Here is a 22,203-nt window from a genome sequence, read left to right on the forward strand (position 1 = left end):
ATTAATCCTTTAAGAATCCAAACAAATTTACTTTTCCTGGATTAAATATCCACATAACAAATACTAACCTAAACAACCAACCCAAACAAATGATGAAGCTTTAACATTAAGCTGCTTACACTGTATTTGTTCAGACACTAAAAAGACTTTGTGCGTCTGTGTTTTTGCACTGATAAATAGGCGTTGTTTCCTCCTGGATTACAGTGGCAGCGTGAGGAGGCTGTGATCCACTTTTATTTTCAGATACAGGAAGAAAGAATGAGTTTTCAACAGGAACACAATGCAAAATTAAAAAGAAGAAACTCTGAGAATCGTTAAAGAGACAGTGAGATATGGGTCACGAGATACAAATGAAAGAAGTGGAAAGTGTTTTGGAGATCATCAGTGTTAGGTAAAACAATTGCGTTCACATAAACAATGGTGAGCATGAATCAGAGTAGAGCTTGACCGATATCAGTGCCGATAGCAGCTTTTTGGAACTGTTGGTTATCTGCAAAAATCAGATCGTTGCTGATATATATATATATATATATTTTTTTATTTTTTTTTTTTTTCAGTAATGTTTGTATATCATTATCAGTGATACTTACTGAAATTAGTGTTTTTAGTCAAGAAGTAGTATAAAGAAGTGCCTGGGTATCTCAGCGAGTATTGATGCTGACTACCACACCTGGAGTCATGAGTTCGAATCCAGGGTGTGCTGAGTGACTCCAGCCAGGTCTCCTAAGCAACCAAATTGGCCCGGTCGCTAGGGAGGGTAGAGTCACATGGGGTAACCTCCTCGTGGTCGCGATTAGTGGTTCTTGCTCTCAGTGGGGCATGTGGTGAGTTGTGTGTGGATGCTGTGGAGAATAGCGTGAGCTATAGCCAGGGATGGGAGGGTTACTTTTGAAATGTATTCCTCTACAGATTACAGAATACATGCTGTAAAATGTCATTTGTAACGTATTCCGTTAGATTACTCAAGGTCAGTAATGTATTCTAAATACTTTGGATTACTTCTTCAGCACTGGTTGATTTTTTCACTTGTTTTGACTATAAAAACTCTGCCAGTACAGTAAGACAAAATACACGTTAAAAATACATTCTCTGAAAAACCTAAATATCTTATGCAGTGTTGTTTCTAAAACGAGATAAATCAAATTGATCTTGTTTTAAGGATTTTTAGATATTTTTACAGGAAAACAATACAAAAATTATTATCAAGAATATGTTTTTTGCCCTAACATCAAAGATCTTACTAGAAAAAATAAATTATGATCCGACGTGAATTTTCTTGATTAAAAATATGATCGTGTCTGGTAACGTGCATGTAAAATGGCTAGAAATAGCATTTTATCTTAGCGTAAAGCTGACAATTTACACAAGGTTTATTTCTATTTCTTCTGCTCCAAACTTACTTCAAACTTACTTCTCTGTCTACTCGTATGAATGTAACACATCATAAGAAAGTGTTTCACCGCTGTTCAAATGCACTTTGGATCACATCATTTATATGTATAAATGTTTTCCATCTGAAAGGACTAAATATGAAATGAAACAAATGACAATAAAATGCAAACTAATCTCTTCAGTAATCAAAATACTTTTTGAATGTAACTGTATTCTAATTACCAGTTATTTTAATTGTAACTGTAGTGGAGTACATTAAACATTTAACATTTAAATACGTAATCCCATTACATGTATTCCGTTACTCCCCAAACCTGGCTATAGTATAAAGGCTTAAAAATTCTTTACGCAAGTACGTGAACATAGATGAGAGCACTTTGCTACAACGCGTGCCAGTTGAACATGCTTAGCATGCGCTTTTGTGGTACCATGGCTGGAACAACCTCAGTACTCAAGGGGGCGATTAAGTTACCTTCAAACGTCTGTGTCATTAACCTGGATGTGTTATCATTCTGGTAAGTAGATTGACTTTAACTTGCTCAGAAATATTCTCTTCAAACTGTTGCTCCACCATGACAGTAGTTGACTTTAAGAAAAAACTCACTGTAGAAGCGGTCAGTTCTCAAAAATCCTGCTAGAGTTCCCCTTGCGGCAACGTTGAGAATGCAACGCCTACTTGCATTGTATTATGATTTGTGGTCTGAGACATTTCAGTATTGCAAAATACATCTGTGTTCACGTACTTGCGTAGATTATGTTTCTACCCTGAACGATTACATTTTACTGACTTTTACATTTACAATTACATTACTTGGGTTGCACATATTTCTAAAATAATATTTACGTGGAATACTTTTAAACTGTAAAATACATTCATATATATGTGTTTGTGACATCTGAAGGGTGTGCGGTGAATCATTGTAAGAGAGAAACACAGTTATCAGGAAAATGTTGTTTCTGCTACAGGCAAATACCACAACTGAAGTTTAACTGAAGTTAAAACATTTGTCTAATAATATCTACCAAGTTTCACTTCAACAGAACAATGTGCTGCTGAGATGCGGCCTGACTTCTGTTTGTAATTGAAATTCATTAGGGCATATCTCAGTATTTGTAGACTTTTGTGAGATGTGGTCTGAACTTGAACATCCAACATGATCACATGGGAAATCGACATGCTGCTTATGAAAGTTCATGTACCCAGAAATCAACCCCATTCAGCTGAATTACTGACAAACAGCACACCCCATCAGACATTTCTGCATCAGTTCAAGCATGAATTTCCCTCTAGTGCTACTGATAGCAACCTCAGAGACTCGGGTTATAGGCCTGTGGGAGCCTGTAAGTAATTATGTTCATATTATGGTCAGCAAAGTTCAGATATTTTACCTCAAAAAGTACAATTTTCTCCACTGATGGTAAGGTTTAGGGTTGTGGTTTTGGTTAGGGTGTATGGTTAATAAAATATGCATTTCTGTTGACTGATTTACATCATTTTCAACTTAAAACAACTTGCTTTTGGCGCCACTCCCTGAACATTTTACATGGAAACTGGTGCTCGCACGTGCTCATACCTTCAACAACACTTCCAGCTGCGGCCTCTGGGGGCAGTGGTTTGAATTTTGGTTTAAATCAGACCGATTTGAGCAGCAGAACTTTCGGCCTACTGCTGTCAAATTCACAGTGAGATCAGTCTGGAACATCAACTGAGCCAAATTTGGATGAAAATGTGAGATGTTTAGAGGGAGTAGAGAAACACATTTAACAATAAATGTTATGACTTCGAACAGTGGAAATAAAAAAAAATCAAATGAGTATGAGGAGCGAAAACAACGAGCAGGTATTGTTTTTCTAGATTAAAGGGGTTTCAAAAAGATGAGTGGAAAAAGACCAGCTTTGAGCTGATGGTTTGGGCTAGTGCTAGAGGGTTTGCCTGGGAGAACCCCTTCAGTGATTGACCCCTTAATGACACAATACACACACACACACACACACACACACACACCCCTCTCTTGACCTGAACTGCGTTTCCTCTGAAACATACACAAATATATTTTTAGCTGATCTTGAGGAGCATTAGATACTGAATGCATTTGGATGAGATAAATGTAACTAAAAGAGAGCACTGAATTATCATTGAAATGAAACAGCTGAGAGTGTTTAGTAAAGTTTCCTGTCAGCTTCGATTTAAATGTGAAACTGAAGCGTGTAGACAGATCAGCACAGAGAGAGGAAGCTTCATTGTGCAGGGGTCAGAGGGCATGACCGCTGACTGTCATGTTAATCATTGACTGTTGGACACACAGTGCCAATTGCATTAAAGAGACGGCGCTATCATGAGGCATGTGTGAACGCCCCCTGCTGCAGGACGCCCCTGGTAAAGGAACTGAACTGCTGGTAATGACACAGCAACAATGAGCATGAGACGACACCAGCGACATATATGATACACATGAACATCAAACTTTTAAACTTGCTAAATATTCAACATTAAACATGCATGCAAATGTTGATGTTCCCTTTGGTACAAAACCCATAACTGCAGAGTCTGCAGCATCGTTCCTGTTTTGCAGTGACATGACAAAAAAGACAACATCCACTCAAAAGTAGTGAAATGATTTACAATTCACCCCCGTATTCACTGCTGTGAAAAAAAGTCAACTAAAATGACTTAAAATGACATAAATGATAGTACAGTAGGAATGACCCTGGTACATTGGGGAAATGGTTGCTGTCAGTTATGAGTGTGATCAGAAGAAGTGTTTGATTGAAGCTGATAAACATGATATTAAACACAAAGTCAAGAAATAAATGTCATTTTGTGATGGTGCTAAAAATGTTCTAGTATGTCCAATGATCCACTAAGAGAATAAGAAAAGGACAGACAGTTGGAGACATTCAAAGATAACATTCATTAGCACATTTAACACAAACAAATGAAACGTGTCCATCCTTTATTACTGTACGTGCAGCTGCATTTTTAATATTGTGCTTTTGATTCTATGAAGTCACTACTGATGAAATCAGATATTAAGTTAAACTCAAAATGAAGATGGAGTTTTAAGCAGATCAGCGATTATTTTACAGCTGTGATTGCTGTAACAATATATCATATACAGTATATCAGAACAGCGGTGAGAATGTGATCTGTTATGATACCTTGAGCACTTTGTTGTAGCTTTAATTGCTCATTAAACTGTCAGAACTCGTCAGTGTTTGTCTGTTTCTTGTGAAGGCGGCATTCAGACATTCATTCATATCGTAAGTAAGAAGAACCTCATCAAACCATCATGAAATGACTAGAAAAGCACTCGCTGACATACACGTGACGGCTAATGTGAGCTCTTCATGTGCAGAGACGAGGAGGTGACAGAAGAAAACTGAAGCGCTCAGAAGTTGCTCTTTCATAGGAGAGATTCCACGAGATTCCATGATTGCGGTGCCATTTGAGTCCCACTGACTTTAACACTTGCTAATGTGCATCTAAATTTAAACCCCATTTTAGAATAAAGGTAAATTACCTTCATGACAACATACATGTAAAATAAAAAAATAAACAAAACATCTACAAAGCTTAAAAAACAGCATTTTCTCATGTCCTCCACTCTGGGACTACACTTTCACTGAAAAATAAACATTAAATTTTAAAGGGTTTTTTTGCATTATGTTGTCGCTCCATCACTTGTATTATGTTTAAAACACATTTGGTCATGAGTAATTCATTACTAGTGAGAAAACAATTGCATTTTAGACTTGTCCCATAATATTGACTCAACTCTGTTACCTGAACACATTCACCCATATTAAACATTTAGAATATCCCACGAATCACATGTTCAGCAGGAAGTGACCTCGTTTTAATTTCCTGAATGCCATGGGAATATGAAAGGTAAGTTCTCTCATTCTTTTTGGAGGGTTTAAATGCAGAAATGTGAAGCTTATAATTTTATAAAAGCATTTCTATTATTTCTTCTGTTAAAACTCATGAATTATTTGAGCTGTAAAGTTGTTTCTATTGTCGTTTTAGGGTTTACAGCGTTATGTTGTCATGACAATGAAGTAGTAAAATTGTGCATAACTTTACACAGATGCGGTTAGTAAGTTTTTATCACAGTAAAATCATGTTAACACACATTGTTTATGTCTTGTGTCTATACTTTTGAAAAAGTGAGTATTTTAATGTTTACGGATTGACCCCATTGACTTCCATTGTAAGTGTCTCACTGAACACACATTTGTGCTTTTTTTTTTAAAGGAAGGACGAGTTTAAATTACTTTTGTGGTAATCAACAAAATTGCTGTTGACTGAGCTCAACTTTAAACCCAGAATATTCCTTTAAAGCTACACTTTGTAACTTTTGTCCCGCTAGTGGTTGAAACATAAAACTGCAAGTTACTTGCGGAGGAACATTGTTTTGGTAATTCCGTGAGTCGGGATTTGGCTCTGCTCTTCTGCTCGGATGAATCTGATAGTTTGAGGAGTACTGGTGTAACCATGGTTACAGGTGATCTTATATCAGAGCGAACATCACTATCAACAACAAAACTCGCCCCTCCCCTAAAAAAAATCAATAAATAAATAACGAAAGGAAGAACAAGACGGATCTTAATAGCAGGTAAGTATCTTCCGCTGTTGTTTTGACTTTACAAAAGTTATGCAACGATGACATTAGACATAACGATTGCGTCATATCAGATAAAGTCAAACGGTGGAAACTGTTATAACTTAGCTAGCAGACAAATAGACTAAGGTAGTAACTGGTTTATAGATTGGCATTGTTACCAGCATAAAGTTATTTTTGTTCCATTGTCTTTACTCGAAAATGAAATCAAGCACTGCAGTACCACAATCCATAATAAAATGCCCATTAAAGTGGCTAACGCTATCTAAGGAAGTACTGCGCTAAGAGAAATGATCTCACCTGTCAAGCGAGAAAAACTCCATCTCTGGGTCGGTTTTAAATCCTTTCAGATCTCAGAGTTGTCGCCACCTCTGAAAAGGTCAAGCCGATGTAGTTTCGTGTTTTATTATTACGGGCTCTGTTGATTTGCATTTTTGCCTGCAGACTTTTTTTATTTCTTTATTTTAAAAACGGGTGATTCCCTAGACTGACTGCCTTTTTGAATGACCCATGGTCAATGTTGACTCATTTGTCGTGGCTACAAGCTTTCAGCTTCAAACAACTACCACACATATCACCACACACATACATGAGCCTATAGTAGCTCCAGACCTTCTTTTCTTTATTTACAGACATGACGTAAACACACACGGATGTCTGACGGAAGTATGCAAAGTTTCCCGCCAAATCCGTCCTGACAGCTCTTTAATATGAATAATTTTTATAGGCTTACCATAGTGAATCGGGGTAAGGCAAAAACATGGTTCGGAAGACCAATTGTTGGTGTACTTGATCATTAATGACATTTTGTTCATTTCTAACAAAAAAATTCATACATAGTGTAGCTTTAAAAAAAAATAATAATTAGGGCGATCACGTAATCCATACAAACTAACTGTAATCTGATTATGAGTATTTTAAAATGTAATGTAATCTAATAACAAGTACTTAATTTGTGAAGATTACTGTACATGTAATCCATTACCACCCGGTGCTCTTGGGAAAATAAAAAGTAATCCACTATAAATTACTAACAATTATAAACAGATTACTTTACTGATTACATCATTGAAACGTAAGCTCGTTGGTAAGGTCACGCATCACGTGGAGGAGTCAGGAAGCACGTCATTGTTTACATCTTTTTTTTTATTATTATTATTTGGAATTTATATATATATATATATATATATATATATATATATATATATATATATATATATATATATTGTTTTGAAATTGTTTTGGATTGTTTTAGTTTGTAAACGGCACAAGTTTCTCTTGTAAACAATGACACGCTTCCTGCCTCCTCCTCCACGTGATGCGTGACCTTACCAACGAGCTTACCTCATCCCTCTCATGAGCTCGTGTCACAGGTGTACGGAAGTGAACATTTGTAGTTAAAAAGTATATAAGTATTGTTTTGTTTCTAAAAATAAGCATTTGGTTTCAGAAGAACTTTATTTGTCGACTGGAGTCGTGTGGATTATTTTGATGCACCCTAAATATGCATTTTGGACCGTACAAAAATGGAGGACATTCACTTGCATTGTTTAGAGGAGGAGGCCTGAAATGAAATCCTAAAAATCTTAAATTCTGTTTTGTTGAAGAAAGAAACTCAGATACATCTTGGATGGCCTGAGGGTGAGTAAATTATCAGCAAATTTACATTTTTGGGTGAACTATTCCTTTAAAAGTAATTGACTTAATCAAAAGTCAGTAACTGTAATCTCACTACAATAATTAAAATTTAGTGCATCATACAACTTTTGGATTAAAAGTAATTTGTTTACAGTTTGTAATCAAACTGTAATCAAACAAATTACTTTGTAATCAAAGTACACCCAAACTACTACCCAGTACTGAACTACACAATGAATGTGGATAGTATAGCTCAGATCATTTGCTCTTGGTAGAATTTGATGAGAAAATTTAATTGAGATCAAAGTTTCAGACTTTGCCATAGACATTTTCACTTAAAATGGACACATTTTAAATGTTAATCCAAAACTCCCAAACAACATGTTCTTCCAGAAATGTAATCAGGAGCTGACACAGAAACTATTCACAGTCAAACTTCAGCCGTTCTTTTAGTCTCTAAGCAACACTTTTTTTTAAGTGCACTAATTTGCATTTGGCTCCATCAGTGGCACTTTTCCGCTCGACTTCATAAGAGCCAACATTTATTTCACTTTGAGAGAGAAATGAAGAGAAAAGTGCAGCTAAAAGCAGAGCGCGACATCGCAAGAAAAACACAGGCCTGCCGCCCGCTCCGTGTCCTCTTTGAAAAGGAAATGACACCATGACAAGCTTGCGAACACTCAGCGCTCTTTGGCCACGCGTGATTGGCAGCGCTCCTCCTCTACACCATCAGGAAGCCCCTTGTCCAGCCTCCATTAAACACCACAGAAGAATAATTGCCCTGGAGGTCACAGCCGCTCGCTAACACTTATATTTTCTGCAGAATAGATGGGCCGCCCTTTCTGTGCCTGTTAAAATGTGTATATTTACACGGGCGGCAGAACTACTGGCTGCGGGAGAGAAGCATTAGAGCGATCTGCCTTCACACACCACTGGAGCACAGCAAATTACTTCTTGTTCTGCCTTCTTATTCACACACACACACACACACACACACACACACACACACACGCAGAGGCAGACACTCTTAGACCCCTTTAGAGAGAGCTCAGTTGTGTGTTCACTGTAGTTCAGGTTCAATCTCATGAGATTTGAGTTATGAGCATCACAGATCCACTGCAATTACAGTTTCATGATTCTGTGATATCAGTCTCAGTTATGCGTTACAAGAATGTCTTCAAATATCATCAGCAGGCATTAATTAGCAACTGTTCCCATGAAAGATACCATATATGTAAACAGTGTTAATCTCATCAATAAAATTACTGGCAAAAATATTAGTTGATGAAAGGTTCTTTGATTTTGTCGATGATAACAAAGACGAGACAAAATCACAATGGTAATCAAACGGTTTTAATTAAAATATACTACTGACAAAAATATGATGAGATATTAAATAATATAAACAATATTATTTATTTATTTATTACACAGCATTCTGGAATACTTGATTCTGATTGGTCAATGGCGCCATCTAGTGGTCTGATTTTTATGAGTAACAACCGCACATCCACATATCAGACCACTGTGTGTTCTCTACAAGTAAGCTAATAAAATAATTTAAACTCAAATCAATGTTTCATATGCATTTATTTATTTATTTGGCAAGTAGTCTTGTAATAAGCTGAATAATACAGACGTTCATTATTTAAAAAATAAACTCCAACAGAACTCTGTCGCAAACTCGAGGTGCATTTCAGCTGTTCAGTGATTTATTGCTTGTCACAGAATGACATCATTTCAACTCAAATCAATATTAAATGTCCATTTATGTATTTATCCCATTTATTACATGGCTACTAACCAAATAATGTACAGTCAGCCGGTTGTTATTGGAAAATAAATAAATAGCTGAATGTACATTATCCCTTACTTATTTAGTTTAAAAGAAAAATATATATAAAAAATAAATAAATATGTACATAAATAATCCAGTCATAGTACGTTGTGTATTTCCTGCTGAACAGCTGTTCAATGAACTTTACTAACGGGTTAATTACCTCACTCAAACACTATATAAGTGACATTAATCAATATATTAACAACATAAACATCATATTACAACTTGCATCTGCACAGACAATAAAGACAATGAGCAGCAGAACTTTAAGTTGAAAATATTTTATTTAATACTTAATATTTAAGTTGAAAGTTGAAATATTGACTCAATTTAAAAGAAGACTTTCATCAGAAGACAAAAATGTGAATAACAAACTGTGTGATAATTAACACTTTGTGTAAGTGCAGGTCATAGCACTACATACACTGTAAACCCTAATGTTGTCATTGCTGGACAAATCAAGTTGTCTCAATTAAACAGAACTTGAAATGTCCAGATTTGGGCTCCTAACTCAAAATATGATGTCTATGGATGTTTAAGAAAAATAAATTCAAGGAACTTAGATATTTAACTATAAATAACTCAAACTATTGAGTACGAAGTTGAGGCCCATTGCATTTAAATGATTTAATTATGTTTCCTTGGTCAAAGAGAACATATGGGGGCATTATATAGTTATTACAGCAAAAGGTTTTAGCTCTTTTGTAGTATTATTTCTGTTGTTCTGTTGCAAATAGTTGTTTGGTGTGATGTCATCAGATCTGTGTCTGCTTTGGTCAAATTGGACACTGTTCACACTATCTCAGTTCTCCTTGTGCAACTGAAGTACAAGCATATATGCATTTCAGTGGAGAAATACGTTTCTTTAATTATTCACCTATAATCGGTTATGATCTTCTTTATTTAAGCTGTGCTATTGTATGACCTACAGGGTGGGCAAAAAATAAAAATAAAAATGGGGCCCACTATGTTTGATTTAAAAATTATCTTAAACAATGCATAGAGAGGCGTTTGCATGATTTTTGGCATACTTGTATGACTTTTTGTAAACAACAAAATTACATCACTGTGATGTCATCATGCACAACAACTTGCTACAAATAAAGTTAGTAAGTTTTCAATGGCAGCAAACTTAGTTCAGGGTTCCCACAGATCCTTAAAATGTCTTAAAATGTCTTAAATTCAGTTTTCCAAAATTTAAGGTCATAGAAAGTCTTAATTTTTATTTAAAGAGGTCTTAAATTTGGGAGTGGAAAGACAGGAATCGTGATATGACCTAATGTTTATTTTTAATTATTTATATTGTAATACATTGTAGATTAATGTAGGAGTGCACATTTTCTTTTTCTGTTTGAATGAGCTCGAAGCAGTGAAGGGCAAATATTTCAAAATAAGAGTCCCCAGTGTATTTCACAGTTAAAGTGCCTTTAAAGTTAAAAGTTCAATGCTATGAATAAAGTGCATCTGGAATTGAATTAAATTTGGACTCTTGTAGCCTCTGTCTGGCCCTCCCCATTGCAGGAAGGAAAGACTAAGAACATGTAAAATAGGCTACCAATTCTTTCAACATATTATCGACACAATCCAATATCGGTCAACCTCTAATTTGTATTTATTTATGTAATGGCACATAAACCGATTTTAATGTGATATATATGTGGAAAACATGTCTGGAGTATTTTAAACTTGCATATATCCTACCCTGTTTTACTGATAAGCAATGTTAAGGCCATTTTGAATGTGTGCCCCTGCCTTAAGTAAGAGTCTGTGATACATGATTTATTTTGAGATTGTGTTGGTTTGTTTTGGTATGGGGATACCGTATTAATTTGATTTGTTCAGGAATCGAAAAAGGTCTTAAAAAGTCTTAAACCCTGTAGGTGCTTCTCTTTTGCCAAGTTGCTGTTCACGATGATATCACAGACAGTGATGTAATTTCGTTGTTTACAAAAAGTCATAGAAGTACGGCAAAAATTGTGCAAACATCTTTATGCATTTTTAAGATATGAGCAATCAAACATAGTGGTCCTGTTTTTTGTTTTTGTTTTTTTTTGCCACCCTGTAAATTTGAGTCAATTCAAATAAAATTAAGCAAAGACAAGAATATTTAAATAACTGTTTATGCAAGTAGACTTAACTCAGAATTACTAAGTTTGTTCTATATGAACACCAAGTTAAGTGAACTTTATTCCACAAGTTTTGGATGTGCCATCATTACTCAGTTGACTTGACTCATTAATTCAATTGAGGGAACAAGTTTATTTCATCTCAAACTTATCAGGGATTTCAGTGATGAGCGAAGATAGAAAATGGATTTAAATGCATGGTTAGGTTCTTGTTCTCTATCAAAGTACTTTAATTAATAAAACAAACGTTTAATTTTTATTATTATGAAGATCTGAGGAATTTTCATGTTTAAAACTGATTCTGTTATGAAACAGACAGATCATGTTCATAGACCGGATAATAAAACATGCACTGGTGATATACTGTGCAGTTTACTGTATATATTTAATGCTTATACTGTACAGTTTTGTTTTATGGTGGTTTTATTTTCATTTAATAGCAGATATTCTATGTTTAATCTTAGATGAGCTCAGAAATCACCTGTAAAATCCGACATCTGCAACAGATCAAATACAGTTTGAGGCGATTCATTTGGATATACAGTACCTCCCTTTAGACGACGACATAAAACCTTAAACTAATGTTCACTCAATACCTCTGTGATGTTAGATGACCATCGGGGAGCATTTATGCTTTAGAAACAGCATGTGTAATACATTGTAAAATGTGGATCTGTTCCATATAGTGAATATCCCCAAAGATCACATTTATCTGATGGATTAAATTCCTTCTTAAAGGAAAGAGGGGTATTTCTGATTGATAATGTTCTTAAAATGAAACCTCATTTATAGAAAAATGTACATGCTTAATTAAGACTCATTTAATGAATGCTTTTAGTCACAGAGCTGATGAAGTGCACTGTTGAGTAGCCTACAATGTATAATTCATCTTTAATGTGGATTTGCCTGTTTCATAAAAGGAGAAAATACTGTAAACAGGCTCAGACTGTGTGTCAGTTGTGCACTTGTGGACAGTAAAAGCACATTAATGACGGGTGTTTTTCTCCATAGTTCAGATTCAGTTCGACCGATCGGCCACATTTCTTTCTTTGACACATCTGTTTCGGGGGCCTCCGGCTCTTGGGGGCTGACGGCTGCAGATAAAGTGCTGCTTTATAAAAGAGAAAATCACAGAGAGCTCGACGGCTAAAAGCTGCAGTTTCAACATGTTTCTCATCGGTTCTTTTCAGCTGGTTCTGACACAAATCCTATAGCGGTTGCTGTTGTTTAACGAAAAGCATTAATGAAGAGCTCTCGTGCTAAACGCATCTTTATTCTGCTCTTAAAGTACCGCCACTTGAAGTTGAAGCTGAAGGAGCGTTCGAGACGTTTAGAAGCACTTTGCCATCAATCAGGCCTTGTGTCCGGTAAGTGGCGCCTACATTTACATGAAATATTCATAAAGCATTCATTTGAGCTCTCCGCCGCAGTAATGATCACCTTCACGCAGCCCTCCACCCTCTCAAACGGCTACAATCACGTTGGGGAGGGCAGTGGAATTACGGGACGCTGCGGTTCTCCCGCGAGCACAGCGTTTCGCTGTAATAGAAAAAGCGTCAGGGACTGTCAGATGTCTTCACCTCTATGCATGATGTTTCCACCCACAGTCAGACGTCTGCTGGTGTTAAGCTGTTCTCAACAATGACACGGACGACACGGGTTATTGAAAGAAAACACAATGCAAAGTCAAATAATAAAACGCAGCTAGCTATAAAATCATGCAGAGTAAGGAGAGCAAAATAAATAGACTTATTTTAAAAGGGAGGAGAAAACACTTCCCATATGTTTCATGCATTTAATCAAACTCTACAGTATTTTGCCACAGATTTATCTGTCACTTGCTAATGACTAATACTACTGCAATATTTGTTCCAGTGTTTGTTCCATGAGTTAGACTGGAGATATGCATTTATGCTGTTGTTTTATGTATTTACAACATTGTACATTTTTCTATCCAGCCTTTGTCATGCTAATAATTCAGCATATTGTTTTGGCCTGTATCATGGGTCATTGCAGGAAATTGGTGCCTTTTCCATTATAAAAGGTTATTTGTTTTAAACTAAATATCTTAAACATGCATTAAATGCACTGTGGTATTGTCTGATTCTTGAACAAATCATTCTTTTGAGCCGATTCTCAGCTAGTAACCGGTCGAGCCGGTTCTCAAAATCAAACTGAATCAAACTTTAGTTCCAGGTTGATGACGCAAGATGCACACTGGGGCCGGTTGGACCAGCTATAGGTATGCAACTTAGCCTAGTTGTGGCGTAAATGGGCACTAAGTCACAATTTACGCACTACTAAATATTTGACCGTTGCACCATTAAACTTAGGTAGGACCTAACCCTACATATAAACTAAATATTTATGGAAGCCTCCTACCAGGAGTAATGGATGGAATAAAAAAGCAGACTCATTTAATGAGCTCATGTTTTGGTTGACAGGCTTCAGTCCTTTCGACATATATGATGATGTTGGCATTTACACTCCTTTACGGGAAAACAATATGTAAAAAACTTACTTCTTCAGCATGAACCCGATCTAACAGTATACTTTCCTGTGTACGCCGCCCGGTGTCAAGTTTCAACATACAAAATAGATATTAAAATGAATAAATGTCTATTTTTCCAGCCTGTTGTATTAGTATGTATTTATTTATTGTTCCTTATTCATTTTAGATACAGTTATTGAATATTGTTATTTACATAGGCTAAATGTACCATTAATGAAATCTTGTTTTATTACATATAGTATTTTAATGGGGATATAATTTATTACAGCTGACAGTTACGTGAGCAAACAAGGTTTGAACAAGATCAAACTGAAATTCACGGCTGTTTAACACTTCTGTGTACAAATGTCAAGGCTGCTTATTGGACAAATACAGGTAAACATCATATTATGCCTCTACGCATCACTTTACGGAGAGTTTACGACCTACTAGTTAAGTCTTGCCTTAAGAACAGGTGGTGTAACCAAATTAAGCACTGACTTAGTTACAAACTATTGTCATGGTTACTGGTGTAACCTCCGTTCCCTGATGGAGGGAACGAGACGTTGGTGTCGATGTAGTGACACTAGGGGTCACTCTTGGGAGCCTGAGACACTTCTGGTCTTTGATAAAAGGCCAATGAAAACTGGCGAGTGGTATTTGCATGCCACTCCCCCGGACATACGGGTATAAAAGGAGCTGGTATGCAACCACTCATTCAGGTTTTACACTGAGGAGCCGATATAAGGTCCGGCCATTTCAGCGGGTAGTTCAGCGTTGTGGCAAGAGGGACCAACGTCTCGTTCCCTCCATCAGGGAACGGAGGTTACATCAGTAACCATGAAGTTCCCTATCTGTCACTCACTCGACGTTGGTGTCGATGTAGTGACACTAGGGGTCCCTATACAAAACACCACAACTGGCTGAACTGTGTTACGTGAACTGGCGGTGTGTGCTGGGCAGACTTGCTGTGTGCCTCATAGCAAGCACACCAGGTCGACACGTAACCTCCCCCGACACAGTTATGAGCGTCGAACGGCCCTTTTTAGGGACAAGTTGACTACCCAAAGATAGAGACAGACTTAACCCAGTCGTGGCCTCTTTTCCCCTTCTCTTTTTCCACTCCCTAAAAAAGAAGGGGGATTATTCGACTGGGCCGCCAGGTCTAGTCGGGGGGCGTCCCTCCCAAGGGGAGGAAACTACGGAGACCACACCTCGCCCAAAGAGAGGGGGGGATATTTAAGTGGAAAAATACGTCACATTGTCTTTCCGTCTCTCCGAAAACTCGACTGCCACAGGGCTCGGAGGAAGTCAACCAGGAAACAAAGTTTGTGAACACTACTGGGAATTAACGGCGCACGTCTTCAGCTCAAAAGGAGGTGGAAGGCGCTATATGCAAGCGATACACCCGGCCAGCTATCCCGGGCTTATCCGCTTGTATTGCGTGCCATTACCTGGGACGAAACCGGTTCCACCCGGAGGTTGTAGAACCTTGCAAAGGTGTTGGGTGTTGTCCAGCCTGCTGCTCTGCAAATGTCTGTTAGAGAGGCACCTCTGGCCAGGGCCCAAGAAGCCGCTACACCACGGGTAGAATGGGCTCGTAGCCCTACCGGGGGCGGCATGTTTTGGGCGAGATATGCCATAGTTATGGGGTCAATGAGCCAGTGGGCGATCCTCTGCTTGGAGACAGCGCTTTCTTTCCGCTGTGCACCAAAGCAGACAAAGAGCTGCTCAGAGATTCTAAAGTTCTGCGTGCGATCCAAATAGATGCGTAAAGCACGCACCAGACACAGCGACGACAGGGCTGGGTCTGCCTCCTCCTGGGTCAGCGCTTGCAGGTTCACCACCTAGTCCCTAAAGGGGTGGTGGGAACCTTGGGCACATAGCCTGGTCAGGGTCTCAGGATCACGTGAGAGTAACTTGGACCGAACTCCAGGCACGTTTCACTGACAGAGAACTCTTGCAGGTCACCTACCCTCTTGATGGAAGTGAGCGCAGTCAGAAGGGCAGTCTTCAAGGAGAGTGCCTTAAGCTCGGCTGACTACAAAGGCTCAAAGGGGACTCTCTGTAGACCCTGAAGAACTACAGAGGTCCAGTGAGGGAACGAGGCACGGCCTGGAGGGATTCAGCCTCCTGGTGCCTCTTAGGAACCTGATGATCATGTCGTGCTTCCCTAAGGACTTACTGTCCACTGTGTCGTGGTGTGCCGCTATAGCGGCTACATACACCTTCAAGGTGGAGGGGGACAGCCGCCCTTCCAAGCTCTCCAGCAGGAAGGAAAGCACCGATCCGACTGCGCATCTCTGGGGGTTTTCGCGTCAGGAAGAACACCACTTAGTGAACAGACGCCACTTAAAGGCATACAGGTGCCTCGTAGAGGGGGCCCTAGCCTGAGTGATCGTGTCTACCACCGTGGTTGGTAGGCCGCTTAAGTCTTCCGTACAGGGGCCAGACATGGAGATTCCAGAGGTCTGCCAGATGGTGCCCCATCCCTGAGAAAAAGGAGCAAGGAGCATGAGGTCTGAGAACCATGTCTGGGTGGGCCAGTAGGGTGCTACCAGGATGACCTGCTCCTCTTCCTCCCTGACTTTGCACAGGGTCTCCCAAGAATGGGAGGATTCTTGGGAGGCAAACAGGTCTACCTGTGCCTGCTCGAATCGACTCCAAATCAGCCGGACCACCTGAGGGTGGAGTCTCCACTCTTCCCTGAAGGTAACCTGCCGTGACAGCGCATCTGCTGCAGTGTTGAGGTCGCCCGGGATTTGAGTGGCTCGCAGCGACTTGAGGTGCAGCTGACTCCAGAGGAGGAGACGGCGAGCGAGTTGTGACATACAACAGGAGCGCAGACCACCTTGATGGTTGACATATGCTACCGTTGCTGGTTGTTTGTCCGAACTAACACATGCTTGCCCTAGATCTATAGCTGAAACCTCCGCAGGGCGAGCAGAATTGCCAGCAACCGTGTACTGATATGCCTGACCCTTGAATGCAAACCGCAGGAAGGTCCTGTGTCGAGGTGGAATCGAGACGTGGAAGTATGCGTCCTTCAGGTCTACCACCATGAACCAATCTTGATGCCGGACGCTCACTAGAATGTGTTTTTGCGTCAGCATCTTGAACGGGAGTCTGTGTAAAACCCGGTTCAGTACTCGCAGGTCCAAGATTGGCCACAACCCACCGCCTTTTTTGATACAATGAAGTAGGGGCTGTAAAACCCCTTCTTCATCTCGGCCAGAGGGACAGGCTCTATCGCATCCTTCCGTAGGAGGATAGTGATCTCCGCGTGCAAGGTAGCAGCGTTCTTACCCTTCACCGAGGTGAAGTGAATGCCGCTGAACCTGGGCGGATGCCTGACAAACTGAATCGTGTAACCAAGTCGGATGGTCCGGATCAGCCATCGCGACGGGTTGGAAAGCGCAAGCCACGCGTCCAAGCTCCGGGCGAGGGGGACCAAGGGGAAAATCTCATCAGACGTACCGGCGGGTGGGGCCTCGCGGAGGTGCCACGCCATGTTGTGGCCATGCTGAGTTCAGGAACAGCCTGGGACGGGGGAGGAAGAGGCCTGTCCTCGTGACCCGTGGAGATTTTCAAATTGGGGGCGGATTTGTGCCACAGCTGGGCACACAGGGGCGGGGAGACCGCCACTGGAGCGCCAAACCTGCCAAAATGGAATGGTGGATGGTGGTTGTGATGACGGCTGTGCACACTGGGTATGTGACCCAGGGAACAAGAAAACCGCTCTTTTGCTGAACTCTTGGGTACCGTAGCCACTTGGGCATGTGGCGAAATTAAATGAAAAGGCAACAAAAGATTCTCCTCCCGGCCCTCCACCAGGGGATGGAGTGGTCTGCTTACCAGCTCCAAAGCAGTGGGTTTCGTTTTCCCTGGGTCGCCTGTCTCAGGGGCGCTTCGAAGCCTTTCATGGGTTCTTGGTGGCCGGCCGTGAGACGGGTGGTGTCTGCTTCCTGTGGTGGGCTCCACACCGGGGCCATGCAGCAGGGGCGGGCTGCAGCGGAGCCGGTGCAGTCACCACAAGGGGACCAGGCGGGGTGCGGGATCTTGAGCCGTGCCAGGGCAGGATGTGCCAGATTGCCTCCATCTGCTGCTTCACTGCTGAGAACTGCTGGGCAAAATCCTCGATGGTGTCACCGAATGGGCCAACCTGGGAAAAGGGGGCAGCAAGGAACCCTGCCTTGTCAGCCTCTCCCATCTTGACCAGGTTGAGCCAAAGGTGGCACTATTGGACCACCAAGGTGGACATCGCCCACCCAAGAGACAGTGCCGTAACCTTCTTCGCCCGGAGAGCGAGGTCGGTTGCCGAGTGCAGCTCCTTTAGCGCCTTGGCATGGTGGACATGCTGGAGAGCCATGGTGTGCAGGGCAGAGGCGGCTTGACCAGCGGCACTGTAGGCTTTGGCCGTCAGGGACGACATAAACCTACAGGCCTTGGACGGGAGCTTTGGGTACCCGTGCCAGGTGGCGGCGCTCTACGGGCATAGGTGCACCACGAGTGCCTTATCCACCGGGGGAATCGCCGAATAGCCCCTGGCCGCCCCACCATCGAGGGTAGTGAGGGCGGGGGAGCTGAAAGATCAGGACCGAGCAGTAAAAGGTGCCTACCATGACCTTGTCAGCTCCTCGTGCACTTCTGGGAAGAAAGGAACCGGGGCGGGGCGTGGCTGTTAGCGGCGCCACGAGCCCAGGAACCAATCATCGAGCCACGAGGGTTCAGGGGAGAGCAGAGGGTTCCACTCTAGCCCGATGCTTGCGGCTACCTGAAGGGGGGAGCCCAGCTGAGGCTTCCGCGTCCGACTGGATGAGCCCGCTCTCCGATGCTGCACTCGAGAGCTCATCACCTTTGCAGGCTCCGAACAAGAGGTCAAACTCGCTGTGAGACGAGCCGGCGGACTCATCTGGAAGCCCGAACAGGGCAGACGAGTGTGCTGGGGAATGGGAGGTCCGTGGAGGGATACCCGGCGGAGGTGGTCAAATTGGGGTCCCCAAATCGCCCCCAGTGCAAGCCACGCTAGCCGTGTAGGTAGAAGGACTGAGGCGGGGAGCCGCTGGGGTGGCTTGCTTTCTTAAGAAGGCAAGCCGTGACCGCAACGTTGCCATGGTCATGTTCTCGCAATGTGTACATGATCCATCCATGAACGCTGTCTCCACGTGGGTCACGCCAAGACACGAAAGACAGCGATCATGACCATCAGAAGTTGAGAGATAACGACCACAACCAGGAATAACACAGAACCGGAAAGGCATCTTTAAAAAGATGCGTCTTTAAAAAGACGTTCTGTGTGTGCTGCTCTTTTAGAGGAATATACTCTTTTATTTCTGCCGAAGCGCCCAGGGGCGTTCTCTGCAGTGTACCAGTGCAGAGGAGGGAGAAGCCACCGAAATGTGCCGTCAGATCCAGCAGAGGTGAATGAACAGTCAGCTCAGTGAACATCGACCGTTCGGCTCCGAAGAGAAAATCTGAATGAGTGGTTGCATACCAGTTACTTTTATACCCGTATGTCCGGGGGAGTGGTATGCAAATACAACTCACCAATTTTCACTGGCCTTTTATCAAAGACCAGAGGTGTTTCAGGCTCCCAAGAGTGACCCCTAGTGTCACTACATTGACACAACGTCGAGTGAGTGACAGATAGGGAACATTTATAACCCTACAGATTTGTTCTGTGTTATGTTCGAATAATTTAAAAAGTCTTTGCAAATGAAGGTCTCAAGACTTAAGTAGGCATTTTTACTGGATGATCTTACTAATACAAATTATTAATAATATATTAGTTTTCTAATTGTGTTTGTATTTTACTTAATGAATTGTGTAGCTAACTGTGATTGACCCCATTGACTTCCACTGCAAGTGTCTCACTGGAACACAGATTTGTGCTTTTTTTTAAAGAAAAGCAGTCAAAATAATGTTTTGTTGTAATCAACATTATGACACAAATGCTATTGATTGAGCTTCACTTATGTTGAACCTGGAATATTCCTTTAAGTCTTAAAACAAAAAAATATTTTTGTCCATTTTATACTAGAGAGAGAGAGAGAGATAGAGGGAGAGAGAGAGAGAGAGAGAGAGAGAGAGAGAGAGAGAGAGAGAGATAGAGAGAGAGAATAAATGCTAAATACTAGCTTTTATTTCTATGTATTATCTTTCTCTCTTTTTTCTCAATCAAAATGTGCATATTAGCTTCTACCCAAGTTGAAGTTGGAAACACAGTGCTGGGTCAAAAAGCATCCTCAGAAGGAAAGACAAAAAAAAAAAAAAAAAAGAAGAGGAAAAGGTTTTTTGCTGATATGTTAAGGGAATTGCCTGTTATAACATGTTGTTGACATCAGCTATTCATTATTTACACATTAACCAATTAAGCAATAAGATACGAGAAGCTGTGTTGTATTGTGAAAATGTCCCAAATGACGCACTTACACTATACACTCGGCCATCTAGTGTATGCATTTTTAAAGTGAAGTATTGTCCCAAATGTTACACTTACGTTTTTTACTACATGGAAGTATTCGCCGTTTTTCAGCTGACAGAAAGTGGGGTTTGAAATGCATTCGAGCCAAACTCAGATCAACACTTATAGCATATCTCATAATTTACATATTCACACAGTGTGGGATGATGGTAAAGCATTTAACTCACATTTGTAAGCTGCTGTTTTTACTTGTAGTTTTGCTAGTTGCCACATTCACAATTAATTGTGATTGTTTTCTCAGGCCAGCATCGTGACCAGGTAACTCCACCCCTGTCGCTATGTACGGCAAGTTGCAAACACTGAGTGCATGAGGTGTACCAACATTCCACGCTTTGATATTTCAATGGAATAAGTGCATTATCCAGGTACTCATAACACACTTCTTTTTGTTGTATTTTCAGTGTTAAAATACTACTCGCACTACTTGACAAAATGATGTAGAATAGTCCAAAAGTGTGCGGCTTGGGACGCACCTACAGATTTCACAGAATGACCCTAATACAGTTCATGTTTGATTTGAAGGACGTATTTCTTGCTTTTTCTACAGCAAAATTTTTGGTAATGTGCCAAGTCTCAACCTGATGTAAAATCTAGGTTCTGAAGAAAAACCAGTTGAAAAACACTGATGTCACTGATATAAACACCCATAATGATCAATATGAACCTAAATGAGAAATTATACAGTTCTTCCCTTCATAGAATTTGTTAAATTGTGAAAGCAAGTGCGTCTGTTGAGACTCTTAATATCTCAGCGGGTATTTAAATATGAGCTGGTGTTTGTACAGCGCTTGAGATTCCGTGCAGGTCTGCATTCATTTGCAATTCTTATTGCAGTAAAAGTTAATCTATCCAGAGTGATAAATCAACGGACGCTCGGCTTAAGAGAATGTCCCGCTGCCGCCTCAACCAGGAGAAAAGCGCAGGATGATTCTCCAAACACAACTGAGATTTATTACCTCCGTTTATATAACTCATATTAGGAATTCATGGACCTGGCAAAAGGGATTAGAGCATTTATTTCAGGCAGAGAGATCATCCTGTCATTAATGGTCGATACTTTCATCATGGTGTCGAATTCGCCTTGTGACGAGTCGCGGCGGACATATCAGGATTGTGCAGCTGCATCTGTTATCTGGCGGCGACTCGCTCTGTGCACGCAATGCGGACTGTCGGCCATCAAACGTGGATTAGGCTGTCAATCAAGTGGCCGCGCTGTATTCTCTGCTACGCTTTTGCTCAAATGTCACTGAGATCAGAGTAATTTCTTGGCTAATTGCATCTCGTCGCTCTTATTACGGCTCCTGTAATGGTTTTGTTACACTGTGTGAGAGAAATACTGCAACGCACTTCTTCAACACAGCGTCCATCCTTTATTTTCAATATATTACAATTAGCAGGCAATTTAAGAGGTGAAGCTTTTTAACAATAACACAATCCTTCTTTTCAAATTTTGTGACTTTTTATTAGAGTGTAAACTGCAGATAAATCCAAGTAAAGCCGAGAAAGACGTTTATTGAAATGTATACATGCATTTGTGAATTGTCACAGAGGGACTGCTTTATTCTTCACGTCTCAAAATGACTGGCTGGACCTATTTAAGTGTGTTGTCG

Source organism: Myxocyprinus asiaticus, chromosome 20, assembly GCF_019703515.2.
Source record: "Myxocyprinus asiaticus isolate MX2 ecotype Aquarium Trade chromosome 20, UBuf_Myxa_2, whole genome shotgun sequence".
In the NCBI taxonomy this organism is placed as follows: domain Eukaryota; kingdom Metazoa; phylum Chordata; class Actinopteri; order Cypriniformes; family Catostomidae; genus Myxocyprinus; species Myxocyprinus asiaticus.